The sequence below is a fragment of the Eschrichtius robustus genome, chromosome 1, assembly GCF_028021215.1.
Source record: "Eschrichtius robustus isolate mEscRob2 chromosome 1, mEscRob2.pri, whole genome shotgun sequence".
Taxonomy (NCBI): Eukaryota; Metazoa; Chordata; class Mammalia; order Artiodactyla; family Eschrichtiidae; genus Eschrichtius; species Eschrichtius robustus.
Window position 1 is genome coordinate 137,995,709 of NC_090824.1, and position 21,428 is coordinate 138,017,136.

The 21,428-nt window shown below is 40.8% G+C and overlaps 1 protein-coding gene and 1 non-coding gene across 4 annotated transcripts in view; one reads left to right on the forward strand and one right to left on the reverse strand.

Moving 5' to 3' along the window:
* Nucleotides 1–21,428, reverse strand: part of CHRNA5 (cholinergic receptor nicotinic alpha 5 subunit) — a 53,949-nt gene that overhangs the window by 25,787 nt on the left and 6,734 nt on the right. The window lies entirely within an intron of this gene.
* Nucleotides 5,227–5,319, forward strand: LOC137776927 (small nucleolar RNA SNORD116). Its single transcript, XR_011076358.1, has one exon. It is a non-coding gene; the product is annotated as a small nucleolar RNA SNORD116 (small nucleolar RNA).

The window sequence follows — 21,428 nt, forward strand, 5'->3', positions numbered from 1 at the left end:
AGAATAGAGATCCCACAAATAAACCTACACATATATGGTCAACTGATTTATGATAAAGGAGCCAAGAATATACAATGGGTTATAAAATGAATAAGTCACAGGGATGTAATATGCTGCACAGGGAACATAGTCAATACGTTTATATGGTGTGTAATCTATAAAAATATTGAATCAGTACATTGTACACCTGAAACTAATATAATATTGTAAGTCAACTATACTTCAATTTTAAAAATGTATATAGATAGATAGATATACACAATGGGGAAAGGACAGCCTCTTCAATAAATGGTCCTGGGGAAACTGGACAGACACATGCAAAAGAAAGAAACTGGACCACTGTCTTACACCATACACAAAAATTAACGCAAAATGGATTAAAGACTTGAACATAAGACCTGAAATCATAAAACTAGAGGAAAACATAGTCAGTAAGCTCCTTGACATTGGTCTTGGTGATGATTCTTTGGATTTGGCACCAAGAGCAAAGCCAACAAAAGCGAAAATAAACAAGTGGAACTACATCAAACTAAAAAGCTTCTACAAAGCAAAGAAAACTACCAACAAAATGAAAAGGCAGCCTACAGAATGGGAGAAGTTATTTGCAAATCATACACCTGAGAAGGGGTTAATATCCAAAATATATAAAGAACACATACAATTCAATGGCAAAAAAAAACCCCAAACAATCCAATTAAAAAATGGGCAGAGGATCTGAATAGACACTTTTACAAAGAAGACATACAGCTGGCCAACAAGTACATGAAAATGTACTGAGAAGCACTGGTGAGGATGTAGAGAAAAGGGAACCCTTGTGCACTATTGGTGGGAATGTAAATCAGTGCAGCCACTATGGAAGACAGTATGGAGGTTCCTCAAAAAATCAAAAATATAACTATCATATGATCCAGCAATTCTACTTCAGGGGCTTTACCCAAGGAAAACAAAAACACTAACTCAAAAAGATATACGTAACCCATGTTCACTGCAGCATTACTTACAATAGCCAAGATATGGAAACAACCTCAGTGTCCACCAATGGATGAATAAAGAAAATGTGATATATACACACACACACACACACACACACACACACACACAATGGAATGTTATTCAACCATCAAAAAGAAGGAAATCCTGCCATTTGCGACAACATGGATGGACCTTGAGGGCATTATGCTAGGTGAAATAAGTCAGACAGAGAAAGACAAATACTATATGATCTCACTTATATGTGGAATCTTTAAAAAAAAAGGAAAAACAAAAAAAACCCAGTTCATAGATACAGAGGAACAGGGAGTGGGGGGTGGGAGAAATGGGTGAAGGGGCTCAAAACGTAAAAAATTCCCATTATAAAATAAGTCATGGGGACGTAATGTACAGCATGGTGACTGTAGTTAATAAAACCATGTTACATATTTGAAAGTTGCTAAGAGAGTGAATCTTGAAAGTTCTCATCACACAAAAAAAATTTGTAACTGTGTATGGTGACGGATGTTAACCAGACTTACTATGGTGATCATAAATAATTTAAAAAAATAATACCTTTTAGAGCAGTTTGAGGTTCATAGCAAATCTGAGGGGAAGGTACAGAGATTTTTATATGCACTGCCCCCTCCACATGCATAGCCTCCCCCATTATCAACATCCCCACCAGAGCAGAACATTCCTTGCAACTGATGAACCCACACTGATACATCATTATCACCAAAATCTATAGTTTACATTACAATTGCCTCTTGATGTTATATATTCTATGGGTTTGGACAAATGTATGATGGCATGAACCCATCATTACGGCATCCTACAGTATTTTCACTGCCCTAAAAATTCTCTGTGCTCTGCTTATTCATCTCTCCCCCTTCAACCCCCGGCAATCACTGAATTTTTTACTGTCTCCATGGTTTTGCCTTTAATCTATTTTGATAACTATTTTAATAATAGATTATGGTACTTGAATGGTCTGAATGTTTGTTTCTTCCCAAAATTCATGTTGAAATCCTAACCTCCAAAGGTTATGGTATTGGTAGGTAGGGCCTTTGGGAGGTGCTTAAGTCATGAGGGTGGAATCCTCATGAACAGGGCTAGGGCCTTATAAAAAGGCTCCAGAGAGCTCCCTAGCACATTCTGCCATAAAAGGACACAACAAGAAGTCTGAGACCTGGAAGAGGGCCCTCATCCAACCACACTGATCTCAGACTTCCAGCCCCCAGGAGTGTGAGAAATAAATTCCTGTTGCGTATAAGCTACTCAGTGTGTGGCATTTTGCTATAGCAGCCCAAATGGACTAAGCCAGCATTTGAGTAATACAAATATCAACTGCACATTTTTTTTCTTTGTAAACCTCAACAGCACACTTTTAAAGTGTCAACAGCACATTTTTAAAGTGTCAACAGCAAATGTGCAAACATCCTTTATAAGTGAAGAGACTAAAGTTCTGAGAGGTTGTCATTTGCCCAGGATCATACAGCAAAAGGCTGGGAAGCTGACTTGTCACAAGGCTTTGAAGCCAGGTTTGTCACCCAAGTCCATGGTTTTTCCACATCAAGTGATTCCACCTTTATAGGTTAAGTGCCAGTTAATCACAGAACTCTAATTGCAACCCAGATCAATCCTCTTTCCTCTTACTCAGTAGGCTTCTTGAGGTTATGGAAAATGAGAATAGGGGACTCTTCATGCATTTAAATGTTAAGCACTAACATATATAACGATACAGAGAAACATCTTTATTTTTCTTAGTCATATATGTGATCCCTCCCCTGGGAGAGGCCTTCCTGATACCAATGGTCCTAGGATAGAAGAAGAATCCTGCTGCTCTCAAACAATGGTGATAGAAATGTAAAGTGTTACTGCCTTTTGGAAAAGTAATCTTGTAATATTTTAATCTTGCAAAATTTATCAAAAAATAAAAGTATATATTCCCTTGACTCAGCAACCCCACACCTAACTCCCACAGCAATAAAAGCACTAGTACATAAGGACATATGCACAAGAATGTTTACCACAGTAAACACTGTAGCAAAAATCTGGAAACAAAACAAACAATGAGAGTATAACATATCCATTACATGACATATTATGAAGTCATTAAAAGGCTTACAGGACAAAGGTGCCAGGACCACTCAATGTGGGAAAGGACAGTTTCTTCAACAAATAGTGTTGGGAAAACTGGTTAGCCACATGCAAAAGAATTAAGTTGGATGCTTACCTAACACCATATACAAAAATCAGCTAAAAATGGATTAAAGACCTAAATTTAAGACCCAAAACCATAAAACTCCAAGAAGAAAACATAGGGGAAAAGCTTCATGATACTGGATTTGGCAATGATTTCTTGGAAATGACACCAAAAGCACAAGCAATACAAACAAAAATAGACAAATGAGACTATATCTAACTTAAAAACTTCTGTGCATCAAAGGATGTAATCAATTTTCTAAACAAGTATATACAAAATCTTTATAAATTAACATATTTCTCCAAAAGTGTACAAGCAGTCTCAATTCATTGGGACAAAATAAATACTTTTGTTCTCCACAGGTCACTGAGTGAAGTCTTTGTATAGTTCAGGGAAGCTATGGATAGAAACTGAGCTAGGTTTGAAAAACAATACTGTGCCATGTAAAAACAACAACTCACGGCTGCCGTGGACAGCCACTTGCTCCCTTTCAGGGTTCCAGGTCCCCTCGCGTGGCAGAGGTCTTCCATTTGAAGTCTGTCTGTGGTCCTCGGGGACAGCGCCTTGGATCTCTGTGAGGTCCTCAGTAGTGTTGCTGTGTCGGAGGAGAGGTGCCAGGATGCATGGGGTGGGGTCGCCGTCATCCAAGCGGACATGCTTGCTGTCTGTCTTCCCTGGTGCTCAGTGTCCACGTGTTTGCATGGCGTCTGTGGCTTTCAGTTGGGTCGAGTCGCCCTGCGGGCAGGAGGAGGGCACGTGGGACAAGGCTGTTGAGCATTTGAGCGTTTCCTCGGGGGTCAGGGCCGCAAATCTTGCCGCTGGGGAGCTGGCCGGAATGTGACCGGAAAGGTGGCCTAGTTTCCGCCATGGGGTTTGACCCTGGGTCATGGTTGCTGAAGACCACTGCTTCCATGGTCGGCGTCCATGTGGGTCCCCGCGGGTCCCCGGAAGGTGATCTGGCCTAGTTGGCCTGAAGTGGCACCTGGGCTGAATTCCTTTGGCCCCTTGAGAGGAAGACGGGCTGCATCTTGCCTGTAGCCAGCTGCAGGGTGGAGTCAGCCTGCCCATGGGAGGTTCCCTTGTTCCCGGAAACGCTGGGAGTGGCCCCAAGGGCACATCAGATGTGCTAGTAGCTGGCAGGGTCTCCAGGTTCACATAGATGTTACACCCACGGCCGGGAGGCCGGTTCCTCAAGTCTATGTGCTTTGGTCAGAAGGTGGGGCTGCTGGAGAGTGGGAGCCTGTGGCCTATTTCAACAGCCCATCGGGGTCAAAGTTCGCATGCGGCCTCTTGAAGGCGGCTAGGGTCTTTCTCCATTCAGTGGGAGGGTGCGAGGCCAGGGCTCTGCGTATAAGGTGTGGCTTTTACTGTTCGAAGCTCTGCAGAGGAGCAAAGGGACACGCAGAGACCCAGACGCAGATACAGAGGCACACACAGAAACCCGCAAGCACGTCCTTGCATGCAATGGAAGACACACGCACGCACGCACACACACATACACACCCTCACACGCGGGCCCACCTACGTGCCTACCTTCCTGCAGTTGTGCTGTCAGACATGCATTCAGTTCTCCTAAGTGAAAGAGGTACTTGGGAAGCAGGTGCAGGGCTCACGCCCAGGTAAATGTTTGCATGAATCGCGTTCTCGAGGACCCGGGTCCAATTCTGAAGCCTGCATGATTTCTGTCCACTTCTCAGGTGTACTTGCTGGGCAAGGCTGGCCATCGGCGAAGACAAGAAGACCTTCACGTGGTCTGAGGACTGGAGGTGGTAGGGAGACCTGGAAGAAGTGAGGTGGGCCCAGGGTGCCAAGTGTGGCTGTGGATACCACAGGACGGTAGACCTTCAGCCATCCCAAGATGTGCCATTGGATATTAGGGTTTCCTCGGATGGGCCCAGTGGCTGCAAGCACAGATTGACTGTTCCTCTTGCTGAGTGGCCTGGGGGCTGTGGATTCCCCAGGCTGTTGGAGTACTCTGGAGTCACTGGCTCCTCCGCAGAACCACGCGGCCTGCCCTGTCAGGTTCTGCAGCGTCCCAGCATGTGCTCGGATAGATGATGACTCCCTTGTATGCATCCCTTGGAAAATCTGAACAAAATGAGTGAGAACACTCTACCGTCTCCTCATCGAAACTGAGGTCCAAAAAATAAAAATAAAAAAAATAATAAAAACAACAATTCACAGTTGAACTGAAACACTGTGAATGCGTTAATACCTGCCATAAAACAACAATTTATCTAATACAATATTAACCTGCTTGTCATGTAACACAATGTTCTTTGCAGCACTATTTACAACAGCCAGGACATGGAAGCAACCTAAGTGTCCATCGACAGATGAATGGATAAAGATGTGGCACATATATACAATGGAATATTACTCAGCCATAAAAAGAAACGAAACTGAGTTATTTGTAGTGATGGGGATGGACCTAGAGTCTGTCATACACAGTGAAGTAAGTCAGAAATAGAAAAACAAATATCATATGCTAACACATATATATGGAATCTAAGAAAATGGTTCTGAAGAACCTAGGGGTAGGACAGGAATAAAGACACAGACACAGAGAATGGACTTGAGGACAGGGGGAGGGGGAAGGGTAAGCTGGGACGAAGTGAGAGAGTGGCATGGACATATATACACTACCAAATGTAAAATAGACAGCTAGTGGGAAGCAGCCCAGTAGCACAGGGAGATCAGCTCGGTGCTTTGTGACCACCTAGAGGAGTGGGATAGGGAGGGTGGGAGGGAGAGCCAAGAGGGAGGGGATATGGGGATGTATGTATACGTATAGCTGATTCACTCTGTTATACAACAGAAACAAACACAACAATGTAAAGCAATCATACTCCAATAAAGATGTTAAAAAAAAATTAACCTACTTGCTAAATAGGCTTTGATTTATAAGATGCATATATTTCCAAAACTGTTCAACATCTCTACTTATAAATTAATTCACAGGATTCATATAGTTGCTTTTTAGTTTCAAAAGGGTGTTAGCAAAAATAATACGAGGAGACCTTCAAGACGGCAGAGGGGTAAGACGTGGAGATCACGTTCCTCCCCACAAATACATCAGAAATACATCTACATGTGGAACAACTCCTACAGAACACCTACTGAATGCTGGCAGAAGACCTCAGACTTCCCCAAAAGCAAGAAACTCCCCACATACCTGGGTAGGGCAAAAGAAAAAAGAAAAAACAGAGACAAAAGAATAGGGACAGGACCTGCACATCTGGGAGGGAGCTGTGAAGGAGGAAAGGTTTCCACACACTAGGAAGCCCCTTCACGGGCGGAGACGGCAGGTGGGCGGGGGAGGAAGCTTTGGAGCCACGGAGGAGAGTGCGGCAACAGGGGTGCAGAGGGCAATGTGGAGAGATTCCCGCACAGAGGATCAGTGCCGACCAGCACTCACCAGCCTGAGAGGCTTGTCTGCTCACCCGCCGGAGCAGGTGGGGGCTGGGAGCTGAGGTTCCGGCTTCGGAGTTCAGATCCCAGGGAGAGGACTGGGGTTGGCTGCGTGAACACAGCCTGAAGGGGGCTAGTGCGCCACAGCTAGCCAGGCAGGAGTCCAGGAAAAAGTCTGGAACTGCCTAAGAGGCAAGAGACCATTGTTTCGGGGTGCGCGAGGAGAAGGGATTCAGAGCACCGCCTAAACAAGCTCCAGAGACAGGCGCAAGCCGCGTCTATCAGCGCAGACACCAGAGACGGGCATGAAGCGCTAAGTCTGCTGCTGCAGCCACCAAGAATCCTGTGTGCAAGCACAGAGCACTATCCACACCTCACATCCCGGGAGCCTGTGCAGCCCGCCACTGCCAGGGTCCCATGATCCAGGGACAACTTCCCTGGGAGAACACACAGCGCGCCTCAGGCTGTTGCAACGTTATGCCGGCCTCTGCCGCCGCAGGCTCGCCCCGCATTCTGTACCCCTCTCTTCCCCTGGCCTGAGCGAGCCAGAGCCCCCTAATCAGCTGCTACTTTAACCCCGTCCTGTCTGAGTGAAGAATAGATGACCTCAGGTGACCTAAACGCAGAGGCAGGGCGAAATCCAAAGATGAACCCCAGGACCTGTGAGAACAAAGAAGAGAATGGGAAATTTCTCCCAGCAGCCTCAGGAGCAGTGGATTAAATCTCCACAATCAACTTGATGTACCCTGCATCTGTGGAATACCTGAATAGACAACGAATCATCCCAAAATTGAGGTGGTGGATGTTGGGAGTAACTGTAGACTTGGGGTTTGCTTTCTGCATCTAATTTGTTTCTGGTTTTATGTTTACCATAGTTTAATATTTAGAGTTTATTATCATTGGTAGATTTATTGATTTGGTTGCTCGCTTCCTTTTTTTAATATATATATTTTTTTCCTTTTTCTTTTTGTGAGTGTGTATGTGTATGCTTCTTTGTGTGATTTTGTCTGTATAGCTTTGCTTTTATCATTTGTCCTAGGGTTCTGTCTGTCTGTTTTTTGGGGTTTTTTTGTCTTTTTTTAGTATATTTTTTAGCACTTGTTATCGTTGGTGGATTTCTTTTTTGGTTTGGTTGCTCTCTTATTTTTTTGCTATTTTTTAATTTTTTTAATATTTAAAAAAATTTTTATTTTAATAACTTTATTTTTTCTTTCTTTCTTTTTTTCTCCCTTTTCTTCTGAGCCATCTGGCTGACAGAATCTTGGTGCTCCGGCGGGGTGTCAGGCCTGTGCCTCTGAGGTGGGAGAGCTGAGTTCAGGACATTGGTTGACCAGAGACCTCCTGGCTCCATGTAATATCAAACAGCAAATGCTCTCCCAGAGATCTCCATCTCAAGGCTAAGACCCAGCTCCACTCAACGACCAGCAAGCTACAGTGCTGGACACCCCAAGCCAAACAACTAGCAAGACAGGAACACAACCCCAACCATTAGCAGAGAGGCTGCCTAAAATCATAATAAGGTCACAGACACCCCAAAACACACCAAGGGACGTGGTCCTGCCCACGAGAAAGACAAGATCCAGCCTCATCCACCAGAACACAGGCACTAGTCCCCTCCACCAGGAAGCCTACACAACCCACTGAACCAACCTTAGCCACTGTGGGCAGACACCAAAAACAATGGGAACTATGAACCTGCAGCCTGCAGAAAGGAGACTCCAAACACAGTAAGTTAAGCAAAATGAGAAGACAGAGAAACACACAGCAGATGGAGGAGCAAGGTAAAAACCCACCAGACCAAACAAATGAAGAGGAAATAGGCAGTCTACCTGAAAAAGAATTCAGAGTAATGATAGTAAAGATGATCCAAAATCTTGGAAACAGAATAGAGAAAATACAAGAAACGTTTAACAAGGACGTAGAAGAACTAAAGAGCAAACAAACAACGATGAACAACACAATAAATGAAATTTAAAATTCTCTAGAAGGAATCAATAGCAGAATAACTGAGACAGAGGAATGGATAAGGGACCTGGAAGATAAAATCGTGGAAATAACTACCACAGAGCAGAATAAAGAAAAAAGAATGAAAAGAATTGAGGACAGTCTCAGAGACCTCTGGGACAACATTAAACACACCAACATTTAAATTATAGGGGTCCCAGAAGAAGAAGAGAAAAAGAAAGGGACTGAGAAAATATTTGAAGAGATTATAGTTGAAAACTTCCCTACTATGGGAAGGGAAAGAGTCAGTCAAGTCCAGGAATCCCAGAGAGTCCCATACAGGATAAATCCAAGGACAAACATGCCAAGACACATATTAATCAAACTATCAAAAATTAAATACAAAGAAAAAATATTAAAAGCAGCAAGGGAAAAACAACAAATAACATACAAGGGAATCCCCATAAGTTTAACAGCTGATCTTTCAGCAGAAACTCTGCAAGCCAGAAGGGAGCAGCAGGACATATTTAAAGTGATGAAAGGGAAAAACCTATAACCAAGATTACTCTACGCAGCAAGGATCTCATTCAGATTCAATGGAGAAATTAAAACCTTTACAGACAAGCAAAAGCTAAGAGAATTCAGCACCACCAAACCAGCTTTACAACAAATGCCAAAGGAACTTCTCTAGGCAGGAAACACAAGAGAAGGAGAAGACCTACAATGACAAACCCAAAACAGTTAAGAAAATGGTAATAGGAGCATACATATCGATAACTACCCTAAATGTAAATGGATTAAATGCTCCCACCAAAAGACACAGGCTTGCTGAATGGATACAAAAACAACACCCATATATATGTTCTCTACAAGAGACCCACTTCAGACCTAGGGACACATATAGACTGAAAGTGAGGGGACGGAAAAAGATATTCCATGCAGATGGAAATCAAAAGAAAGCTGGAGTAGCAATTCTCATATCAGACAAAGTAGACTTTAAAATAAAGACTATTATAAGAGACAAAGAAGGACACTACATAGTGATCACGGGATCAATCCAAGAAGAAGATATAACAATTGTAAATATTTATGCACCCAACACAGGAGCACCTCAATACATAAGGCAGATGCTAACAGCCACAAAAAGGGAAATCAACAGTAGCACAGTCATAGTTGGGGACTTTAACACCCCACTTTCACCAATGGACAGATCATCCAAAATGAAAATAAATAAGGAAACACAAGCTTTTAAAATGATACATTAAAGAAGATGGACTTAATTGATATTTATAGGACATTCTGTCCAAGAACAACAGAATACACTTGCTTCTTAAGTGCTCACAGAACATTCTCCAGGATAGATCATATCTTGGGTCACAAATCAAGCCTTGGTAAATTTAAGAAAATTGAAATTGTATCAAGTATCTTTTCCGACCACAATGCTATGAGACTAGATATCAATTACAGGAAAAAAATCTGTAAAAAATACAAACACATGGAGGCTAAACAATACACTACTAAATAACAAAGAGATCACTGGGGAAATCAAAGAGGAAATCAATAAATACTAGAAACAAATGACAATTAAAACACAATGACCCTGGGGTGGGATAGGGAGGGTGGGAGGGAGGGAGACGCAAGAGGGAAGAGATATGGGAACATATGTATATGTATAACTGATTCACTTTGTTATAAAGCAGAAACTAACACACCATTGTAAAGCAATTATACTCCAGTAAAGATGTTAAAAAAACAAACAAACAAAAACACAATGACCCAAAACCTAGGGAATGCAGCAAAAGCAGTTCTAAGAGGGAAGTTTATAGCAATACAATCCTACCTCAAGAAACAAGAAACATCTCAAATAAACAACCTAACCTTACACCTAAAGCAATTAGAGAAAGAAGAGCAAAAAAACCTCAAAGTTAGCAGAAGGAAAGAAATCATAAATATCAGATCAGAAATAAATGAAAAAGAAATGAAGGAAACAATAGCAAAGATCAATAAAACTAAAAGCTGGTTCTTTGAGAAGATAAACAAAATTGATAAACCATTAGCCAGCCTTATCAAGAAAAAAGGGGAGAAGACTCAAATCAATAGATTTAGAAATGAAAAAGGATAAGTAACAACTGACACCGCAGAAATACAAAGGATCATGAGAGATTACTACAAGCAACTATATGCCAATAAAATGGACAACCAGGAAGAAATGGACAAATTCTTAGAAAAGCACCACCTTCCAAGACTGAACCAGGAAAAAATACAAAATATAAACAGACCAATCACAAGCACTGAAATTGAGACTGGGATTAAAAATCTTCCAACAAACAAAAGCCCAGGACCAGATGGCTTCACAGGCGAATTCTATCAAACATTTAGAGAAGAGCTAACACCTCTCCTTCTCAAACTCTTCCAAAATATAGCAGAGGGAGGAACACTCCCAATCTCGTACTACGAGGCCACCAAAACCAGATACCAAAACCAGACAAAGATGTCACAAAGAAAGAAAACTATAGGCCAATATCACTGATGAACACGGATGCAAAAATCCTCAACAAAATACTAGCAGACAGAATCCAACAGCACAGTAAAAGGATCATACACCATGATCAAGTGGGGTTTATCCCAGGAATGCAAGGATTCTTCAATATACGCAAATCAATCAATGTGATACACCATATTAACAAATTGAAGGAGAAAAACCATATGATCATCTCAATAGATGCAGAAGCATCTTTTGGCAAAATTCAACACCTGTTTATGATAAAAACCTTCCAGAAAGTTGGCATAGAGGGAACTTACCTCAACATAATAAAGGCCATACATGACAAACCCACAGCCAACATCGTTCTCAAGGGTGAAAAACTGAAACCATTTCCACTAAGATCAGGAACAAGACAAGGTTGCCACTCTCACCACTATTATTCAACATAGTTTTGGAACTTTTAGCCACAGCAATCAGAGAAGAAAGAGAAATAAAAGGAATCCAAATAGGAAAAGAAGAAGTAAAGCTGTCACTGTTTGCAGATGACATGATACTATACATAGAGAATCCTAAAGATGCTACCAGAAAACTACTAGAGCTAATCAATGAATTTGGTAAAGTAGCAGGATAAAAATTAATGCACAGAAATCTCTTGCATTCCTACACAGTAATAAAGAAAAATCTGGAAGAGAAATTAAGGAAACACTCCCATTTACCACTGCAACAAAAAGAATAAAATACCTAGGAATAAACCTACCTAGGGAGACAAAAGACCTGTATGCAGAAAACTATAAGACACTGATGAAAGAAATTAAAAATGATACAAACAGATGGAGAGATATACCATGTTCTTGGATTGGAAGAATCAATAATGTGAAAATGACTATACTACCCAAAGCAATCTACAGAGTCAATGCAATCCCTATCAAACTACCAGTGGCATTTTTCACAGAACTAGAACAAAAAATTTCACAATTTGTATGGAAACACAAAAGATCCCGAATAGCCAAAGCAATCTTGAGAAAGAAAAATGGAGCTGGGGGAATCAGGCTCCTGGACTTCAGACTATACTACAAAGCTACAGTAATCAAGACAATATGGTACTGGCACAAAAACAGAAATATAGATCAATGGAACAGGATAGAAAGCCCAGAGATAAACCCACGCACATATGGTAACCTTATTATTGATAAAGGAGGCAAGAATATACAGTGGAGAAAAGACAGACTCTTCAATAAGTGGTGCTAGGAAAACTGGACAGCTACATGTAAAAGAATGAAATAAGAACACTCCCTAACACCACACACAAAAATAAACTTAAAATGGATTAAAGACCTAAATGTAAGGCCAGACAGTATAAAACTCTTAGAGGAAAAAATAGGCAGAACACTCTATGACATAAATCACAGCAAGATCCTTTTTGACCTACCTCCTAGAGAGACAGAAATAAAACAAAAATAAACAAATGCGACCTAATGAAACTTCAAAGCTTTTGCACAGCAAGGGAAACATAAACAAGACAGAAAGACAACCCTCAGAATGGGAGAAAATATTTGTAAACGAAGCAACTGACAAAGGATTTATCTCCAAAATTTACAAGCAGCTCATGCAGCTCAATATCAATAAAACAAACAACTCAATCCAAAAATGGACAGAAGACCTAAATAGACATTTCTCCAAAGAAGATATACAGATTGCCAACAAACACATGAAAGGATGCTCAACATCACTAATCATGAGAGAAATGCAAATCAAAACTACAATGAGGTATCACCTCACACCAGTCAGAACGGCCATCATCAAAAAATCTACAAACAATAAATGCTGGAGAGCGTGTGGAGAAAAGGGAACCCTCTTGCACTGTTGGTGGGAAGTAAATTGATACAGCCACTATGGAGAACAGTATGGAGGTTCCTTAAAAAACTAAAAATAGAACTACCATATGACCCAGCAATCCCACTACTGGGCATATACCATGAGAAAACCATAATTCAAAAAGAGTCATATACCACAGTGTTCATTGCAGCTCTATTTACAGTAGCCAGGACATGGAAGCAACCTAACTGTCCATCGACATATGAATGGATAAAGACGATGTGGCACATATATACAATGGAATATTACTCAGCCATAAAAAGAAACAAAACTGGGTTATTTGTAGTGAGGTGGGTGGACCTAGAGTCTGTCATACAGAGTGAAGTAAGTCAGAAAGAGAAAAACAAATAATGTATGCTAACACATATATATGGAATCTAAAAAAAAAAAAAAAAAAAAGAAAATGGTTCTGAAGAACCTAGGGGCAGGACAGGAATAAAGATATAGATGTAGAGAATGCACTTGAGGACACAGGGAAGGGGAAGGGTAAGCTGGGACGAAGTGAGAGAGTGGCATGTGCATATATACACTACCAAATGTAAAACAGATAGCTAGTGGGAAGCAGCCACATAGCACAGGGAGATCAGCTCAGTGCTTTGTGACCACCTAGAGGGGTGGGATAGGGAGGGCGGGAGGGAGACGCAAGAGGGAGGAGATATGGGGATATATGTATATGTATAGCTGATTCACTTTGTTATAAAGCAGAAACTAACACACCATTGTAAAGCAATTATACTCCAATAAAGATGTTAAAAATAATAATAATACGAAACAGTCTCTTTGCAATCAACCTTTGGAAAGGGACAAAATATTTGAAAATCATATATCTGATAAGGAGATAATATCCAGAATATGTAAAGAACTCCTACAACTCAGCAAGAACAAAACCGCCAAATAACCCAATTAAACAATTGGCCAAGGACTTGAATACACATTTCTCCAAAGATGACATTAAAATGACTAACAAGCATATGAAAAGATGTTCAACATCACTAATCATTAAAGAAACGTAAATCAAAAATCACAAAATGGGGACTTCCCTGGTGGTGCAGTGGTTAAGAATCTGCCTGCCAATGCAGGGGACACGGGTTTGATCCCTGGTCCGGGAAGATCCAACATGCCGTGGAGCAACAAAGCCCATGTGCCACAACTACTGAAGCCTGCGGGCTCTAGGGTCCGTGTGCTGTAACTACTGAGCCCGCATGCTGCAACTACTGAAGCCCACGTGCCTAAAGCCCACGCTCTGCAACAAGAGAAGCCACCGCAATGAGAAGCCTGCGCACTGCAACGAAGAGTGGCCCCTGCTCGCTGCAACTAGAGAAAGCCCGTGTGCAGCAATGAAGACCCAACACAGCCAAAAAAAAAAGATAGCTACACCATCTTTAAAAGAAAAATCACAAGATATCACCTCAAACCCAGTAAGATGGCTACTATTAAAGAAACAGAAAATAGCAAGTGCTGGCAAGGATGTAGAGAAGTTAGAACCCTTGTACAGCATTGGTAGGAATGTAAAATGGTACAGCCGCTGTGGAAAACAATATGGCAGTTCCTCAAAAAATTAAAAATAGAATTACATATGATCCACAAATTCCAATTCTGAGTATATTTCCCAAAGAACTGAAATCAGGATTTTAAAGAGATATATTAGCATACCCATGTACATAGCAGCTTTATTTACAAGAGGTATAAGCAACACAAATGTCCATCTATAGATGAATGGATAAGCAGAATGTGATATATACACAGAATGGAATATTATTGAGCCTTAAAAAGGAAGGAAATTCTGATACAGGCTATAACAGGGGTGAACCTTGAGGACATTATGCCGAGTGAAATAGTTTAGTCACAAAAAGACAAATACTGCATGATTCCACTTACATTAGGTATATAAAGTAGTCAAACTCACAGAAACAGAAAGTAGAATGTGGTTTCCCAGGCCTGGGTGAAGAAGGAAATGGAAAGTTGTTCAATGGGCATAGAGCTTCAGCTCTGCAAGATGAAAAAGTTCTGGCGATCTGTTGCACTACAATGTGAATATACTTAATACTACTGAACTTAAAAATGGTTAAGATGGTAAATTTTATGCTATGTATTTTTTAAACCACCATTAAAGTTTTTAATTATTAAAAAAAAAACTACAATTGAAACTATCACCCAGAGAGATGGCATCTGAAATTTCAACAACAAAACAAGGAGTTTGTAATAAGTTGCATCAAATAAAAACTTGAACTGAACAAAACACAGCAAAAGGCTTCAGGATTTTCATGAGGTATTGTTAAAGGGAAAAAAGGGATAGAAAAGAGACTATAATGTAATCCTACTCTTGTAAAATAATCAATTATTAAAATCTGTCTAAATCTATCTACCTATATAATTATATACGCCTGAGGAAAATTATGGCATTTTGCATACTAAATCAACAAGGGTAATTAACAAGGGTTATATGGGGGGATATTGATGTGGGTTAGGGAAGGAGGGAGATGGGAAAGGGAGAGTACAAAAAAGGAAAGGGGGAAAATACCAAACTCAATGAAAAAAATAATTCTCAAGTAGCCACACTCCTCAGACAGGCTACAAGTTTCTTAAACTTTCCCACATCTCAGTGTGTGTTCAGTACACAGGAAGACTGCTCACATTAGGTAAAGTTTTGAAATTACTTAGTTATTGGAATAAAAGTGAAAAAATATTTTTACATAAGAACTGGACCTTAGTAGTAAGGTGGATGGTGCTATCATCTTTCACCATCTAGCTTTATGATTGGTGCTTGAGCCACAGGTCAGGCCCGTTGGTTAACTGATTTCTTATTTTTCATTTCTACTAGTTAAGAAAATCCTATCTCAGGAATGGCAGCAAGCATTGGTAGATCCGGAAATTCAACTTAAGCAGGGACCTGGGGACTTCCCTGGTGGTCCAGTGGTTAAGACTTTACGCTCCCAATGCAGGGGGCCCAGGTTCAACCCCTGGTCAGGGAACTAGACCCCACACGCCACAACTAAAAGACCCTGCATGCTGCAATGAAGGTCTTGCACACGGCAACGAAGAGCCTGCGTGCCGCAACTAAGACAAGGCACAGCCAAATAAATAAATAAATATTAAAAAAACAAAAAACAGGGAACTGAAAAAAGATCTTGAGTGCTGCATCATATGGGCTTTATACGGGCTTCTATCCAAGTGGCCTTCAAGCCCAGTCCCTTCACCCTGAGTCCTACTGACTCTTTCTCTTGTCCATCTCTTCTGTCTTTTCCTCCTCCACAAGCCCAGGGAATTATTTCCTCCTATCAAGGAAAAGCTGTGCTCTAACATTATGTAGCCTATGCTAAGTTGCCTTCTATGGTCCACGTTTTTGAAACTGAAAAAGGCAAAAATGAACTCCTAGACCCACTGTCTGCTGGCACATCACATTCCTTCTCTGAAGTATGAGCACAGAATTAGCTAGCTTGAGCAGGTAGGGGGAAGAGTCAAGAGGTAAAAGGAAAAACCAGGAACAACATAAAGAGGGCATTAATATTTCAAAAATATTATCTTGTCACATTGACATCCTCAAAACTAAATTTGATGGATCAGTTCTAACTATTCAAGGTATGACTGTACCAAGGAGCTATGCTACTTGAGAACATCTGAAATCAGAAAAAATGGCATTACTAATGTCATGAAAAAAATGTTTCTCTCAAATCCCACAAGTTTAAGAACTCATGTGTGCACTTTTCCCCTTGAGAACCAGGACAGTGCAATACAGAAAAGCAGAGGCTTACACAGAGTGCCCATTTCTTCATGCACCAGGCTGAAAGACACGCCTGGTGCCTGTGATCTGCTCTTATGCACAACTGTTTAATATCTCCTTCAACACTGAACCGAGAGCAGGAAGCATGCTATCCCCACCAGCTGCTCTCTGTGAATGAAAGTGCAGGACCCGGCCACGCCGTGCAACACCGCTGACTTGCAGAGCTACACCCTTCCCTGCTGCCCCAGAGTTGGTGCTGTCAGAGCTGTTCTCAACACACTTTTCCAGTCTACATCAGAGATAACAAAAGGATCCAAAAGAAATTTAAAATCTCTTCTTCTGTAACCTGAGTCCCCAGGGATAAAAATAAAATGCCACCCGGCACACCTCCCTCATACGTACCAGGCATAAACCAGAGGGTGATTCGTGCTCTGCATTTAGTGGTTTTGTCTAACCAAAAAGCAAAATACCAGAAAGCACACAAGTGATAGTAATAGCTCTTCCACTTGGCATGCTATTAATACCATGCGACATCTAGCACTGTCACTTATTAATTAATTTATTTACTTATAATAAATTTATTTATTTATTTATTTTTTGCTGCGCTGGGTCTTTGTTACTGTGCGCGGGCTTTCTCTAGTTGTGGTGAGCGGGGGTTACTATTTGTCGCGGTGCGCGGACTTCTCATTGCGGTGGCTTCTCTTGTTGCAGAGCACGGGCTCTAGGTACCTGGGCTTCAGTGGTTGTGGCTTGCAGCCTCTAGAGCCCAGGCTCAGTACTTGTGGCACACGGGCCTAGCTGCTTTGCAGCATGTGGGATCTTCCCAGACCAGGGCTCGAACCCGTGTCCCCTGCACTGGCAGGTGGATTTCCAACCACTGTGCCACCAGGGAAGTCCCTAGTACTGTCATTTAATAAAGGGACTTTAGGAATAGTCACTCTGCTTTCTCTTCTAGCAGAATAACTTGTGCCTGGATTCACAAGCTGCTTACCACTAGCAGGCCTTAAAGCCCTTTTGGGCGCATGGAACTCATTCTACTCCGAATGTCGTCTCTGGGATCTTGGTCTCTTCTCTTCAGCAACAAAATTCATCAATTTTGTACTGCAAAGTTATTTTATATTTATTCAAGAAAATAACTGGTTCACCAGAGGGGCTGCTATCCTTTGAAAATGTCACAAATGCTTTCCGGGCTGCCATTATTTGACAAAGTTTCACAATAAAATAACCCCTGGGTACTGGGGAGTGGATTACTGATAGGGTGAAATCTGATTGCCAGCTAATCATTGTTTTGCTTTCCTTTGGGGGGAGTACATGTGAAATCACCATATCTGCAGATACATTTGTCCCAACACGTATAGATTTATACTCTGTACACACACTACATTATAGCAGAATTCTGAATCGTACATTACTATTCATTATCACTATTTTCGAGCCACTGATCCATTTAAAAAATGGAATATAATGCAATAGCTAATGTCAATAACTACCGTTAAATTACATGAAGCCTGGTAAAACTCCACAACGTTAACATGTTAGCAAGGACAATTCGTTACATATACATTCTTTAAAAATGCAAACATTAAGAACACAATGGCACACACATCTTTAAAAAAGCACAATTAATCTTACATTTCAAGTATGTAAAATGTATGCAAAAAATATTATTCCAGTGCTGACCACCTGACAGACCTCAGGGATGCTTTGCGTTTTCAGGACACACTTTCAGAAACACCAGTCAAACATAGTCTTTCAGAAACTACTGGCTTAAGCACACCTAATCCTTACTTTGGCAGGGAATTTTTTTAGGGTACCCAACAATTACTTTTAGTAATTTTTCAGGAGGCTTATAAAATTGCACTCAACAATGTAGATTCTAGAAATTCTACTCTAGTTCTCCATTTATTTACAACAGAGAATCCCAAAAGGTCATTTCGAAGGGTACAACAACTAAAATAAGCTTAAGGAAAAAGAGAGATTGCTTTCATGGAATCTGTATCTCCTATACAGACCTCTCCTCTCGGTCCACACCTGAATACCCATTTCCCCAAAAAATTTCAAGTCATTTAGTGAAACCACACATAGTTTCAAAAAAATGTAATCTCGCTCATTAATTTTAGTATGGTGAAGAGGAAGGGACATAGAACCACAAAGCTGAAAGCTTTAATTTGAATACTCAGCACCACTAGTTACCTGTTAACCTCCATGTCACAGTTCTCTAATCTATATGAAATCAACATGCGCAAAACCAAATTCATGACCTTCCCCAAAGTGGTCCCCTGATGGTATTCCCCATCACAGTGAGTGGTCCCAGCATCTGCCTAGTTCCACAACTTAAAAACCTAGGAGTCATCTTTCATACCACCTGCATTGCCAATCCACAAGGAAACTATTGATTTTACCTCCTAAATATTTCTCAAATCCATCCATTTCTTAACAGCCTCATGGCCACCGTCCTAGCACATGCTATCTGCATCTCTCATCAGGACGAGGACAAGCCTACTACCCTAAGGGGTGTCCACACAGTTTCTTAGCCCCCTCCAATTGGTTCTCTGCACTGATACACAAGTGAGCTTTTCAAAACACAAATCTGATATTACGCCCTGGCTTAAAATCCTTCTGTAGCATTCCATTAAGATAGACCAAAATCCTTAAGGCCAAACGTTGCCCGATCTGTCCCCTGTAGCCTCTCCCCCTTGCTCTCTCCAGCTACACGGCCAGTTCAGCTTCTCAAACACACCACACTATTCCCTCCTGTAAGGAGTGCTCTTCTTCCCTTCTGAGATGTCCTCCCTCCCCTTCACCTAGCTAACTCCTACTCATCCTTCAGATCTCAACTTCTTCAGGACTCTGTCCTGCCCCCGAAGTCTCCATTAGGTTCCTCTGCAGAGAACCATGTTCCTTACCTGGGGTGTAATTATACAATCTTGGATGTATTTGATTAAAGTCAGTCTTCCCCACTGTGGTGGAAACTAATGGCAGCAGGTACTGTGTTTTATTCACCATCATAACCCTATCACCTAACAACATACTGGCACATAGTAGATGCTCCATTTGTTGAATGAATATATGAATGGGTAACAGAGTCAGTACCATCTGATGATTCCCATTTATCTCTAATAATTCAGAATTTCATCATTGGTTGTGAAAGCAACTGTTACAAGAGATACACAATTTTGCTGTTAAGGATTACGAGTCACTAGACAGCTTCTTGAAGTTAGAGAGACCTTGTCTTACCCAGATTTGAATATGAAGAGAGGTAATATAACATACTGGCTAAGAACTCAGGATTTTAAGTCCACAGGTTGGGTTCTATCTAGCCTCTAATACTTACTGTCTGACCTGAAGGCAAGTTACCTAACTTCTCGGCATATTGGTTTTTTCATCGGTAAACTGGTCTAAAACAATACCTACCTAATAAGGTTATTGTGAGGATTAAATAAAATTGTTCCTATAAATGCCACCACAGGGTCATTCTTATTAGTCCATAAATGATTGCTAAAGTAATGATAACTGATAGACCTCAAAAGGCAAACACACAAAAATACTACCACAAAAGCAATCACTGCCTGCAGAGCTACTGATTTCTACCTAAAACTTCCACGATAGCCCAAGAAAGATCATCTCCCTACAGATTACTCTAGACAACAGGACCTTGCAAAAAAAAGAGAAGGAAGAACATGTCTGTGGCATCGGGCACTCTCAACACAGTGCAATGACAGTTCAGTGAAAAGCTCTCCTCAAGTCTATATCCTTTATAGCTAATAATAATAATTAGAATACCAACCTACTAATAGCGCATAAATCACATATCTCAGAAAAACAAAGAGAACCAAGCTGTGAAGCACATTGAAAATAGGACAAGAACAACAACAAAAATAATTAATGGGCAATTCTTCCGAAGTAGCTAAAAATACAAGCGAAAAACTAAATTGAATACGTAAAAGGTGCAAATATATATACTGTCATTAACTCTCTGAGAAATTTAAATTTGGGTTTTACAAATCCATTTGTAACTCCAAGTATCATTACTCTGGTATTGTCTCAAGTTTGAGGAATTAAAAGAATGACTTACTGAATAAATTTCACTTTTAAGTCACTTACTGAAACCACATATATTTTCAAAGAAATGTAACCTCGATCCTTACTTTTAGTATGGTGATTAAGAAAGGGCACAGAACCGCAAAGCTGAAAACCATGATTTGAACACTCGGCACCACTAAATAGGTGTTAAATTCCATATATCCCCATTTTCTTTTCTTTTTCTTTAATATTTACTTATTTACTTATTTGGTTGCACTGGGTCTTAGTTGTGGCCAGTGGGCTCCTTAGTTGTGGCATGCAAACTCTTAGTTGTGGCATGCATGTGGGATCTAGTTCCCCAACCAGGGATCGAACCTGGGCCCCTTGTATTTGGAGCGCAAAGTTTTAACCACTGCGCCACCAGGGAAGTCCCCCTCATTTTCTAATTTACAGAAATAAGGGTATCTGTTGGCAAAATGTTGAAAACTGTCAAACATGTAAGGCAAGAACTCTTGAGTTTGTTATACTTGAGGATTTTTGTGTATGTTTGAGTTTTTCCACTATAAAACGTTAATAAAAAGGATAACTTCTGCTTTGCTGCCTCACTGTTATGCGGAAAAAATGAAAAAGTACACTATCTCACTATGTCAGGTAGTGTCTACGGTAGTTTAAAACTCTTTTTAAAGTTTTTTCCACTAAATTCGGAGGTAGCTAAATAGATAAGGATTTTAAAAACCAATTCTAGGAAGATAAGACACAATAGTGTCCTCTGTTGGCATTCTTCCATGAAG